The sequence below is a fragment of the Neolamprologus multifasciatus genome, chromosome 5, assembly GCF_963576455.1.
Source record: "Neolamprologus multifasciatus chromosome 5, fNeoMul1.2, whole genome shotgun sequence".
In the NCBI taxonomy this organism is placed as follows: Eukaryota; Metazoa; Chordata; class Actinopteri; order Cichliformes; family Cichlidae; genus Neolamprologus; species Neolamprologus multifasciatus.
In genome coordinates this window covers 12,128,983-12,141,107 of record NC_140443.1, presented here as the reverse complement: position 1 = coordinate 12,141,107, position 12,125 = coordinate 12,128,983, and positions in this window count along the sequence as shown.

Below are 12,125 nucleotides of genomic sequence, written 5' to 3'. Positions count from 1 at the left end.
AACAATTATATTCTCTTCCACAAGAGGGCAATACAAATACCTGCTCTAATTCTTCTGGAAGACGAAGAAGAAATTATACAATAGTCATGCTGTGAGAAGAGGCAACATGTAATAGCAATAGATAAATATTTGAAAAGAAGTCAATCTGACCTGGGTCCTGGAGAAAGTTCAACCCAGGTGAAGGCCCTAGCATGAGTAGTAGACTTGTAGTCAAGACTGCCTAAACTAAGACCAAGACAAGACCAAAACAGACCGAGTCAAGAGCGAGACAAAAAAGTCTTTAAACTGCAGCCAGATGCTGCTTTGTTTACGGGTGTCAGGCATATTTATGTGTTTTTGCGATGCACTCGCACAGCCCTCCTCACCGCTGTCTACTGTCTTACTCACTTACTGAGAGGACAGATGCACGCTCCACTTGCCTGTCGCATCACTCACCCTTTCTGTTTTTCACATAATGATATTATCCTATATCCTTGCATGTGATTGGCCACAATATGGAGGCATTGGCGCATAGCTGAGCCACTGTGTGAGGAGCCGGCTTTCGCTCAATGGGAGCTGACTCTTCTGATTCACTACAAAGCACTCTCTAAGCACAGCTATTAGAGCTGATGCTTTTGCGCATGACACATTATCGCAAGTTACGTTGTGTGTCATGGATACTGTTGACTCCGATCTGAGACAGCAAGACCGAGACAGCGAGACCAAGACAAGACCGAGGGATCCGAGACCAAGACAAGACCGAGACCAAAGTCCGTCTAGACGAAGACAAGACCATGTAAAAGAAGTTTTGAGACCAAGACCGGTCTCGAGACATCCAACTCTAATGAGTAGTGGTCAAAATAAAGCAACAACAAAAGTATACTGGGGACAAACCGAGCCACTTCCGCTCTGCCTGATTCACAGGGAAAAATTATCAATATGCTTTTTGTGACATTTTTGTTTGGCGGTGTGCCGGATGATTTTTCTAATGTGAAATATGTGTCGTGGCTCCAAAAGGTTGGGAAACACTGGTGTAACCTATTGTGTACTTGAGATTTAGAGATTTTCTAGAGCTCTAATCTGCTCCGTGGTGATGGTGAGTCACTGAAATTAAATGAGTTAAAAATCATGGAACATACAAAAATGCAGGTGTTCAACTCAGCTTTCCAATTTCCAATTATATAATTCACAGCTTTGTGTTGGCTTGAAAAACTATGAAAACCATAATCAGAGTTAATGTTGAGTTAATGTAAATCACGATCGTTTGCTTGTAAGCTTTTCATTTGTTCATGCAGGCTTTCTCCTTCACACATTTCTTTTTTTCCTGCAAAACACAGACCGCCTATTTCAGTCAACATAAACAAGTCATGGAAAGTTATCTAGAATATTTTACAATTGATGCAGTTTATTCTTCAAAATAGGGTTCTTAAATGAGTGTTTCAAGTCAGAAAATGTATCACTCAAACTAGACCGTAGTAAAGGATATGTGGAAATAGTTATTGGGTGAATTACGTAGTTTGTCCGTATTTCATCTTAACAGTGTCTGCAGCTGTGGTCAGAAATTATTCATCACAGAATATTTTGGGCTTTTAATGATTTCTCTAAACTCCGCCCCCCTTGGAATAATACAACAAACAAATGATTTAATGAACTGGTTGCACAACTTTGGATAGTCTCTATTCCACCAAGGATCAAAAGCTTGCAGACATGTTAACGTATGTACACACTCACTTCCATCCTTTAACAAGTGGTGCTGAAGATTTTATATTGTGTTTCAACTTGACAACGCCAACGCCTATTAACTTCTCATTAGGGACTGTGATTGACTACAACTGGTAGTTTCTCTTTGCCAGCATTTGACACAAATAACCAAGGAACACAGTGAAGACCAGAGAAGGAGAATTGCAATATAATCAAATTCCACACTACTGAAAAGATGTTTTCCACAAGACAAAGCAAAGGTATAAATATGAATAAGATTAGCCCTTATTTTTTATTGTTCCCATATTTATGATACTGCCTTTGAGAGGCAGCTGACAGTTAGAAAAAGTAGACTTACATCTGCAAAGCTTTGTGTGGAACCAATGCAGCATCATGTTGGACAGACATGAGAAGCACACAGAAAATTTAACAAATGAGGGGGGGAATGTTTAGCAGAGTGGAAACAGGTGAGTAGGGTCCAGGTAGGTTGATGGTTCAGGCAGTAAGCAGGTGGCAGTAGCGGGAGTGCTAGTTCCAAACAGAGAGGAATATGTGAAAAAAACAAAAAACAGACTAAATAAATAAAATCAAAAAGTCCATGAAACAAAATGCAAATCAAGACAGTTCCCATTTTAAAATAATTATGTATATTTATATAATAATAATATATATCAAAACAGTAGCTCCCTGGTGTAGTAGTTTACACAGTCACCTAATAAAGTGAAAGATCCCTAGTTTAATCCTGGGAGAAGACACAAAACCCTTTGGGGTTGCTTCAGGACGGGCATCTGGTGTAAAAAATCTGCCAGATCAAACATGTGGATCTACCTGTTGTGGTGACCCCTGATGAATAAGGGAGCAGCCAAAAGCAGTTTCTTTATTTTATGTAGTTTTCAATGTCAGACCAATTTATCTGAATGTAACTGGCCGATTAAATAAAAAATACAACCCATACGAGCAATGTGTTTAGATGCACAGAAACATCTGACAGCGCATTCCAGCAGATGCGTAGCACTGACCCAAGTTTACCTCTTGGTGCTCAAAAGTCGGTGAAAAATGTAGAACAGCAACAACAGTCCACCATGTGGAGGTTTTTATTGCTGCCGCATGCCTCTCATATCTCCACAGAAAATGACCTTAGTGTTCAAACCTTCTGTGGAGCTCCTGATAGGGGAAAAAAGAGGGTGGGAAGAACCCAGAACAGATATACAGTATTTTCGGGTGCTAATCTGATGCTGGTGAAAAAAATGAACAAAAGCTCATGAAGATACATTAAGCTATTTTAGCAGTTCTGTGTAAAAAAAAAAAAAAAAGGTGTTATTTATGTGTCTTTTTATAACTATTTATCATCTATTTAACCCTCATTTGTGTTTGGCCAAAGATGTTGGTCTTCAGGAAAACGGTTGTGTGTCGGAGATACGATGTGCAAATAAACTCCTGTTGCCATGGCGTGCTAAGCAGAATATAAATTTGATATACAATTTTAGCATCTGTTGCATATTTACCCTGTGGTCATTGCCTTGCAGAGTCCCTTGGGTTCTTGTCTTTCTCTTTTGCAGGACTCATGTTTTCCAAAGACCAGCCTGTGTCTCAGTTTCTCATCCTCCCATCATCAGATGGCCTGTGTTTCCCTCTTTTATTTAATACTCAAATTATGAGAATTTGTATCTAAAACTAAGAGTAAGGAACGTTTGAGAAGCCTTTATTCTCTCCTGGTGTTATCTGTAACTTATCTGAGCAATTTCATCTGTAAAAATCTCAAACGTAAACAGTAACGTGAACTATTTCCTATGCCTGAATCTTTTTTCCAGCAATAAAAATTTTAGACAATCGTATCCTTCCAACTTTGGTACAATTATGTTTGATGTAATGTTATTCAAATATAGTTTTCTTTATTGTATACCTTAACAAATCATACTAAGCTAGAGTTGCTAAGATAAAGCAAGGGGACAACATCAGAGCCAAATGATTAGACTGTATAGCACACGGGCACAAATGACGTCAAGCAGTCAGTGGTTTGCCCCAGCCTCTGCATGCTAGGACACTATGACTACACAAAGTACATTACCGCTAAGAGTAAACGTGCCTGTAATCACAGTTAGATAATTCTTTGGGCTTGGTTTAGAAAAAAGGGATATCTGCCTATATGGATTAAACCATCCTGCCACTCCTTACCCATTCGGAGGTATAGAACTCCTATTTTTTTTTCCCACTTACTTCCTGATGAAATAAAATACATCTTTTTAGTTTCCATTTTCAAACTTCAACAGAGAAACAGCTTCAAAGAACATCCAAAACAATGTGTCCACTTGTGGACACATTCCAAGCCTTCACAGCAGCTCTTTATCTGATTCGGGATTAAAGCCACAAAAACACATTTTCAATTGGTTTCACACATATACACCCCTACGAGTGAACTTCATGTGACCTTGCCTCAGAATTCCTCTTCTGTTGGTGGTTTCATTCATCTACCCGCTGTGAGGGAAATGGTTACAATCACAGAGAGGGCTTGGTTTTCTTCTTTTGTGCCACTTTTTTTCCTCGGTCAGACCAACTCAAGTCAATGCACGCAATGCATACAGTCAGAAATCCCATTCTTTTTTTTGGTGAGCGTGTGGGGTTATGAGGTTCGGGGGACTTGGAGGCCCATCTTTATATGGTATGCCAGCTGGAGAGATTTGGATCCTATCAAAATTGATGAAAAGTTTAATTCTGATATTGAACATACCCGGTGTCTTAAAATGTTAGTTGAAAAAAAAAAGAATATTTTGGAGAATAGCTACTCCCATCAGTTTGTTTGATGCTGATTCCTGTGATTTGGTTGTTGATCCTTTTGTTTTTCAAATTCAGAAATAAAAAGTAAAACATGTATTTTAGAAACTACAAACTAGATTGCTTAGGAACTTTAATATGATGCTATTTGAAATCCATGATGCTATTTTAATCGTGTCATCTGACACAACAAAAATGCAGCAAGTAATAAACACCTAGTCACTACAAACAATATCCTTTTGCAGAACTGAGAAAACAATTTCAATAAGGAGAGATCATTAGAAAGAATGAACATGATTTTTTGATGAACAGAAATTAGATAGAGGTGTTTGGCGGTTAGACTGTCTGTCTCGGCGGAATGAAACCCCAGCTGTGAAAGCAGGACCTCTGGGAGCCTAAGCCAAAGATTAAAAAAGTAAAACCTTAACAATACCCATGATGGGTGTATGCAAATATCTGACCAATACTGTACATGCCTTCCTGCCTCGTGATTGGCTAATTTAATATTTATGAGCACTTCAGTCTACATGTAGGTGTAGTTTTTCCCAAGTGAATGGTGAGTAGGGATGGGAATTGAAAACTGGTTCCCTACAGAAACCATTAACAGTATTTCAATTCCTTGGAACTGTTTGCTTATCAATTAGTTTCACTTGCACTCGTGCTACTACAGCTGATTTCAGTGCGTGTTGCAGGAGGGATAGAGTGGTACAGTCTATAGCATGGATATGGATGTTACTTTTATTATTATTGCACAAAATGATGAAAGTGCAATGTTAAAGTGGAAACTGCATCCAGGAAAGAAAAAACAGCATTATGCAACTAACACAACTTTGGCTCTTTGCAAGCATCTAGGCTGATAACACGAAAGTATTGTAACAAGTATTATAATGAATTACTTTTGCCTCTGAGTAATTAAGTAACATACTGCATTACTGTGTAAAAGTGTGTAATATGTGTCATACATTACTTGGGGTCATTACTGTTTGAGTGATGACCCCAACACTGATCGCAATAATATGGTGAAATACTGCAAACCAGTGCTGTCAGTGCTAATCTCGTTAAAATGGCGCTAACGCATTGACGCTGTGCACCCCATGCACGGGGCGATCCGTGCTAACTCGCTAACGGAGATTTTCTGCGTTAATGCGGTTATGGCGTTAACGTCATTTTAACGAGATTAACGCTGACAGCACTACCCCAAATATGTGAAAACATTTAACCACACAGCATGCAATTTATTAACTGCAGAATGTAATGTCTTTAAATGCTCCTTAGCTGCTTTACTCTCAAAGCAGATCCAGTGAGAATAAATAAGGAATCAAACTGATACCTGCTAATTGCTAAATTCTTATCATTTCACATCTCTACTGGTGAGTATATTTTTCACATAATAACTATGAATGTAAGTATTCTAAATGTGCAAAGCACTCATTTACTCACTACATCATATTGTGGTAACGGACTGTTGGTGAAATACTACTACAGTGAAGAAAATATTTTCACCCTCCAACTCCCAATGCCCAAACCAGCGCTAACTGTGTGTATCTGTGTTGAGTGTGTGCTAATAATGTGTTTAGTGGCAGTCTGTCAGCAGCTGGTTACGTTTGTGTCTGTAGGATAAATAAAGGTTGGTCAGTCAATAAAAAACAGCAGTTTGACATTTTAATAACCTGCCTCAGTTACCATGATGGAAGACTCTGTGCAGTCAGTTGTGGTGATAAATTGGTCATGACTCATGACTGACTTTTAAGATCAAAGTATCATTTGCTTAAACCAGGGTTTTAATAGTTTTGCAATTTTCATTAGTTTTTATTTTTATTTAGTTTTGACTTCAGATTTTCAATTTTATATCAGTTTTAATTAGTTTTTACCAATTGTTTGCTAGTTTAGTTTAGTTTTTATTTTTTGAAAATCCTTAGTTTCAGTTTAGTTTTGATTAGTTTCAGTTATAGTTTTAGTTGTGTCTGCAATAATTAAGTGTAACAAAATCCCAGTTTCATCATATCAGTCATTCTGCTCTAGTGATGGGATTTCCGGCTCTTTTTAGAGATCCGGCTCTTTCGGCTCGGCTCACTAAAAAGAGCCAGCTCTTTCGGCTCCGAACCGGCTCTTCAGGTTGTTTTGTTGCTTTAATTATTTAATCATTAACAATAATATAAAATTATGCAGAAAAGGAATTACTAATGTAAAAAAAGTGGTTTTATTTATATATGTACAAAGCACGTACAGACTCTAAAGCATATACAAACTCCAAAAAGCACGTACAAACTCCAAAACACATTTCTAGCGTTTACTGAACTTCCAAAACAGAGCTACCCAGATCACTTAAATTACACAATTACAAAAGGGCGAGAGAGGGTGAGAGAAAGAAGAAAAAAAAACAAAAAAAACCTCACGGCTCCCAATAAGGAGCCGGCTCGCGTCGTTCACTTCAAAGGCCGGCTCGCGTCGTTCACTTCAAAGACCGGCTCTAAGAGCCATTTCGTTCGCGAACGACCCATCACTATTCTGCTCATCCTTGGGTATGTTGCTATTCCAGCTACCATACCCTGCACCCTGGACAGTAGTGATGGGATTTCCGGCTCTTTTTAGAGATCCGGCTCTTTCGGCTCGGCTCACTAAAAAGAGCAGGCTCTTTCGGCTCCGAACCGGCTCTTCAGGTTGTTTTGTTGCTTTAATTATTTAATCATTAACAATAATATAAAATTATGCAGAAAAGGAATTACTAATGTAAAAAAAGTGGTTTTATTTATATATGTTTATATATGGCCCCTAGAGACAAAGCACGTACAAACTCTAAAGCATATACAAACTCCAAAAAGCACGTACAAACTCCAAAACACATTTCTAGCATGAACTGAACTTCCAAAACAGAGCTACCCAGATCACTTAAATTACACAATTGAAAGCATGTGTGTATTGTTTGTGTATTTATAGACAAGCACTCATATTTATTCAAATAATTTTTAAAAAAATCATTTACCTGTTACTACCACACACCAAATCCGGTTGTTGATACTTCCTGGCTTGTGTAGCCACTAGGTAACAAAAGCTCAACACTGCGCCCTAGCATCCTGGAGCACTTCTGTTGGCTTTTGTACCTGATTCTGAGTTTGTACGTGCTTCTTAGTTTTTACGTGTTTTGGAGTTTGTACGTGCTTCTGAGTTTTTACGTGTTTTGGAGTTTGTACATGCTTCGGGGTTTGTAAGTGCGTCTGAGTTTTTACGCGTTTTGGAGTTTTTACGCGTTTTGGAGTTTTTACGTGTTTTGGAGTTTGTACGTGCTTTGTCTCTAAGGGCCACCATAAATATACTTTATTTATTCAATCCACATAAAATGTAATAAATAAATCATATAATACAAAGAACAACTATTTACATTTTAAACTTTTAACTATTTAAAATTTCAGCTTTTTCCTTTTAAACAAATTTAACGTGAAACAACACAAAACACTGCAAACCACAACACAATTAAATATAAATTAAAATATTAAAACAAAAAGAAGATGCACATTCTCTGTCATATGGGCCTGCATGATTTCTGAATCCTTTATCATCTGCAACTGAAAATAGTGGATGATTACTATACCCCTCGCTCTCTTTCTCTCTGGCTCTGATCCTGTGCTACTGCGAGTGTAACTAACGCCCCTCCCCCCTCTGCCCAGCGCAAAGTACAGGCCTCGCGTGCGAGTTTAGCGGAAAAAAGGGCGAGAGAGAGGGTGAGAGAAAGAAAAAAAAACCTCACGGCTCCCAATAAGGAGCCGGCTCGCGTCGTTCACTTCAAAGAGTCGGCTCTAAGAGCCATTTCGTTCGCGAACGACCCATCACTACTGGACAGGTCGCCTGTCTGTCGCAGGGCTAACATGCAGAGACAGACAACTCACATTCCCACCTATGGGTTCTTTAAATAAATAAATAAAGGCAGATGAACAACCATTGATACCAGGCAACTATAAAACGTATATCTTGGCCCCAATGAGACTATTAACTCTCGCAGCACCGGGTGTTCGTAATAGTGGTTCAAGTGAATTGATAAACTTTTTGAAGGTAATTGACTCACACAGTTATGTAGATATCCCCGTCCTGTTGTCTCGGGATGTGTCACACTGCCTTGCCTGGGGTTAGCTTCTGTTTTCTGGGGATGAGGGTTGAGTGTGCTCCCTTACCTTCTCAAGGTAAGCTAGGTTAGCCTTCTTGTGTGAGCTTTTCAAGTGCACTTTAAGGTTTGTGGGATTTTTTTCCCTTTAGAAATGTCCCTCATAATTTGTCTCTTTCCACTACAAGACACTTGCTTTATCCAAAACACAGTCATATTCAAAGTAATCCCAAATTGGACTCTGGCGCTTTCTCCCGACTTTTCCTGACATGATTCTGCGCGTGGACGGAATAGCAACACAGACGACTCGACTAACGTACTTGCCACCTGCTGGCATAATGAGACACAGCAAGAAAAAAATCTGGAAACTAAACTTCATTTTCACCCTTGACTATTGTATGACACGCACACATCAACGAAAACTAAACACATTTTTGCTATAAATTCAGTTAATTTTAGTTAGTTTTGTGAACACTCATTCCAGTTTTAGTTAGTTTTCCTTTTTTTGTTTTTATTTTTATTTCCGTTAACGAAAATGTTTTTTCACTTCTAGTTTTCGTTATTTCGTTAGTTTTCGTTAACGATAATAACCTTGGCTTAAACACACACCACCTCACATTGACTGTTAAAAAAACATTTTCTAATGCATTTAGTTGTTTAGTTGTTGATGGTGACAGATTCATGATGTGCAGTTTACAAAGGAATTAAACCCATTTACTTTGCACATTCCTGATAAATGCAGCACCTGTGAGGAACAGCAAACTTTCCACTCTGTCATTTCTTTGATGGCCTTTCTTTTGAGTAAACGTTTACAGCGTTCCTTAGCTTTGAGAGTCAGGAAATGCGTGCAATGAAGCGTTTCTGAAACAGATCAAAATACCATTTTTCTTTTTGCTAAACATGCAGACCCTTTTATGGTCGCTCACCTAATTGTTTTTTGGACTCTAATACCTGGTACTCTGCATACTTCAATGAGTTGTTTATATGTTTTTTGAGCTCGCTCCTCTATAAAACATATTTTCCCCATTATGAAATGACATTCCAGATTTTTTTTCTTTTATAGATGATAGAGAGCTACACAGCACTGCCTACCAGGAGTAGGCATGAAGCAGGGAAACCTAATATCAGTGCATTTGTTTAGACTTGATCATTTTAGTAACACAATTAAATGTTTTAATGTAAATATAGCTAGAATACTTCCAGTATAGTAGTTTTTCCTTTCACATTCTACTTAATAGGATCTTTTTCTGTAATCTTTTCTGGTTCTCATACTTTATTTTTATTTTTGGGATCCATTCAGTCTTAGTATAATTATACTAATACATAATCTTAATGAATTGGATAAACGGAAGAGAATGCATGGTTGGCTATATGGCAACTAAAAAGAAATGCATGTAACTAAGGCGTCTACAAAATTCAGATCTAAAATAAAGGGGACAGGGAAGTTTGGGGGAAATATTCTATACCCATCATATGCCTTCGAAACGAAAGAGAATACAGCTGAATCGAATTAAGCTAAGAGACAAGAGGAAGCAAAACAAGACAAGGGACTATCAGTATAAGTAACAAAGGACGTAACAAACACTTCCTTGTTACTTCCTTTGTTACTTATTTATTTACTATTAAAAAGGAAGTAACAGACACTGAGATGAGGACTAAGACACGTGAACTTAATACAGAGACGGGAGATAAACATGAAGACATGATTGACTGGGGAGACAAAGAAAGGGAACACAAAAGATAATAACTAAAAATTACATAATTTAATGAAAATCACAGACTGGAAACAAAGGGAAACTAACAAAAAACTAGAACCTATGACCTGGAAATATAGATAATAAAAATCAGAGATACTAGGAATATAGCACATAAAAAGAATCAATCAAACACACACAAAGAGAACAAAACCAAAACTCTGTCACAATTAAAAGCTAGGGAGTCAAGATGTGTTTTCAGATGGGATTTTAGAATGTCAAGGGTTGGAGAGATCCTGTCAGGGTTTCTGGGTCGTTGACCCAGTATTTTCAGTTCACGTTCACCATTTATCTACTGCCTGTTTCACTTCCTGTTTGTTCCCCGTGTCAGCTTGTGTCATTAGTCAGATTATGTTCAGCCCTGTACTCACCTGTTTCCAATCATTGTCATCATTCAACCTGTGTATTTAAGTTCCTCGGTTTCACCAGTTCTCTGTCGTGTCATTGATGTTATGTTGTCGTCTCCGCCTTCGTTCAGTCAGCCAGCCTTTCAGTCAGTCATTCGTCCAGCCAGCCAGCCATTTCCTTCCTCTGTTCTGTTTGATCACTGAATCGACAATAAACACCCACCTTCACCTACCTACCTGTGAGTCCAGCGTTTGGGTCCTCCTTCTCTCATCCACTCAGCAACCCCTGACAGAATGACACGACCCCGCGTTGTGGACCCAGCGGACTCGGACCTTTTTGAGCGGCAGGAGGCAGCGCTCTCCTTGTGGGCAGAAAAGCTCAAGGAGAGACAGCGGCTCTTCGCGGAGCAAGAGCACGTCTTCGAAGGCACTCGCTTGGCTCTGGGCGGGCCTCGGAGACGCCGCGTTCACCCACCTGCTACCTCCCATGCACCGGAGCATCTGCCGCGGAGAGTGGGCGTTTCGCGCCGCGCTTCGGCCGCTCCCCCTCTCGCGGATCCGCTCCTCGCTCACACGCCACCTGTCTCATTCACCGGACCTTCAACCTCGCCACGGCACAGCGGCTCCGCCTCCCACCTCGGCTCAACAGAGGCGCCCGCGCCGGAGGCTCGGCTGTGTACCCCGCCCGCTTCCTCTTCCCGGAAAAAGCGGCGCACACGCCGCCATAACATGGACTATTTACAGCAACTCCCGGTGGTGAGTTCCACTGACTATTTTCCACCCTCCTCATTTGATTCTCCACCTAAAATAACTAATAGATTCACCGCCGATTCATGGGGAGTTTCCCTCCTGGATGATGTAGACTGGAAAGATTTTTTTCTGCTCTGCTCCCGCAAAGACTGTAAATCGTGGTGGCAGACAAACCAGACCAATCCCTGATAAACCTGCCAGTAGCACACACCCGGTCACTATTACCACACCCATTACTCAGCCATTTCCCACCAGCACAGCAGCCCAGATTCGGCCTTCCTCTTCATCCATTTCTCCTCCTCAGATGACTAGGGCCCGGCCTACACCCACACCAGTGCCAGCTCCCAGGAGGAAGGCAGCTGCGACGCAGTCTACCTCCACATCCGCTCTTGTTTCCCGGGTGGGGGTGACTGGTGTCCAGCCACCTCCCGTGCCTGTCCCAGCGCCCAGGCTGAGGGCGGCCTCAACCCAGCCTGACCTCCCTGGAGGCTTGGAAGAGCAAACCGGTCCACCTACTACTTCACCTCTTCATCCACCTCCTGATCCAGCTTTTCACGCCCTTGCACTATCACTGGTTAGGCTAGCTGAGGTGTCCCCTGCTCAGGCACCAGCCTTATTAGCCCAGGCTGCAGTTTTGTCCCCTTCAGCAACCCAGTTGTTAGCTCAGCCATTAGCCTCGCCCACCTCTGTTCATCCCTTAGCTTTTCCACTCCAGTCAGTTCCCTC